This window comes from Diuraphis noxia, unplaced genomic scaffold (genome assembly GCF_037042655.1).
Source record: "Diuraphis noxia isolate RWA-SAM2 unplaced genomic scaffold, SU_Dnox_SAM2 contig0004, whole genome shotgun sequence".
NCBI classification, from domain to species: domain Eukaryota; kingdom Metazoa; phylum Arthropoda; class Insecta; order Hemiptera; family Aphididae; genus Diuraphis; species Diuraphis noxia.
The window spans coordinates 20,571,786-20,573,628 of NW_028301714.1; the positions used below are offsets into that span (position 1 = coordinate 20,571,786).

Genomic DNA, 1,843 nt, shown 5'->3' on the forward strand with positions numbered 1-1,843 from the left:
ACGAGGTACTGAAGTCGAATATCGAAGTAGTTTTACTGCCCCAAAACGTGATGACAGACACACACAAAAAAAAAATAATAATAAACACACATCATTGTAAAATCAATGCAGTCTAAAATCAGTTTTAATACGAGTAGTTAATAATAATATTGTAACTTATAGAAATTTAAAATTTTGATTTACGAAGTAGTGGAGTAACGGCTTGTGGCGAATTCCTGTTCAACGACTTCTCATAGTTCATCTTAACAGGAAGAGAGTCATGTAGATTTACTAACTTTGACTTGGAACAGATTTCATTTATGCCTATCTTGACAAAAGGGTAAGTATTGTTTTTTTTTTTTTTTTTTGAGACACACGTTAGATAATAACACTTGTAAATTAGGTGCGTATAAATTAATGTACGACTATTGTTAATCGTAGCACTTGGGCGTTTTTAATAGATCGAAACAATGTAATAGTTGATATAATGATATCGTTCCCTGATCATTCGTGAAAGTAAGACCCTTGTCCAAGTCCAGCTATAGCGCTCAACATGCACGCAAGTAGATAAAGTCCACGTCACCGGTGGCGGCTCGCTCCATATGTTATGCCTAACAAACTTAATCTTTTTAATTCGTCAACGTCGCCAATAGTTGACAATAAAAAATCAAAAATATTCGTTACACCTAATCGGTTCGCCACCTTGTGCCACGATGATTCGAGTGATAACGTTTTTGACACACCCACTAACAGTGTGACAGCTCGCGACGAAAAACCGGATCCTGCAAAACAAAATATCGAGCAACAGACGCTCGACAAACAAAATGTCACGCCAACGGCAAAGCCGTTTTAAATCTCCAAAATCTCAAATTTCTCCGCCTTCACAAAGGTGCTAACAAGGTTGACAGGTCCAAACGGTTTTACCTGTAAGTCCATCAAATCATTTCTGATTGTACTTCCCACTCAGCTACAACACTATTATGACTCATCTCAAGGAAACCAACATTAGTTTTCATACTTTTCAACCTCGCATTTAACGTTCATTCAGAGTTGCAAAGAGAAATCTCTACCATTCCACCTTTTGCACGGAAATTTCTGTCACCTTGTCGGAAGAAGGACATTCGGTGAAACAAGTCATAAATGTCAAAAATAAAAATAAATGCGGTCTCCCATTATTTTTTGTTGATCTAAATCGTCAGGATAACAACGATGATATTTTTAATATCACTTCATTACTCAATAATAAAGTAAAAATCGAGAAACCTCATCTATTCTGTCCTGTCGTGGCCCACCACAGTGCCACAATTATCAAGACTATGGAGGCTATACCGATAACTTTTGTCACCATGTATCCAGATGCGTCAAATGTGGCAAGGACCATTGCTCCAAGGACTGCAAAAAGGACCTAGTTAGTCCAGCTAAATACGCGCTCTGTTCTGAGGCACACACGGCCAACTTCAAAGGATGCCGTGTTTATCAGTCCGTTATCAAAAAACGCATTAAAGTTAAACCTATAATATCCCATAATAAGTTTCCTTATTCCGTCAAAAATACCTCTGAGCCCCTCCCATATATTCGTTTCAATTCAATCCCTTCCTATGCTTCCGCTGCTTCTGGTCTTCAATCCAACACTATCCCACACATCCTTATTTTAGGAATAATATTATCTACATTTATTTGCGATTTAACTTATATGACTAATTCTTTCCTCGTTTCCATATTTAATAAGCTAAAAAATCCATACATTTTTATTCTCTGTTTCAGTACATTAATCTTACCTTCGTAATCTATTTTTATATTATTTATATGATGTTATGTTATTGATAATAACAATAACTTTACAATTTAAATTGGCCACTTAATC

General features: G+C 36.1%; 1 pseudogene; it reads left to right on the top strand.

The window, feature by feature from the left end:
• Positions 1-586: 586 nt before the first annotated feature.
• On the top strand, positions 587-1,496 carry LOC149055834 (uncharacterized; annotated as a pseudogene).
• Positions 1,497-1,843: the final 347 nt, after the last annotated feature.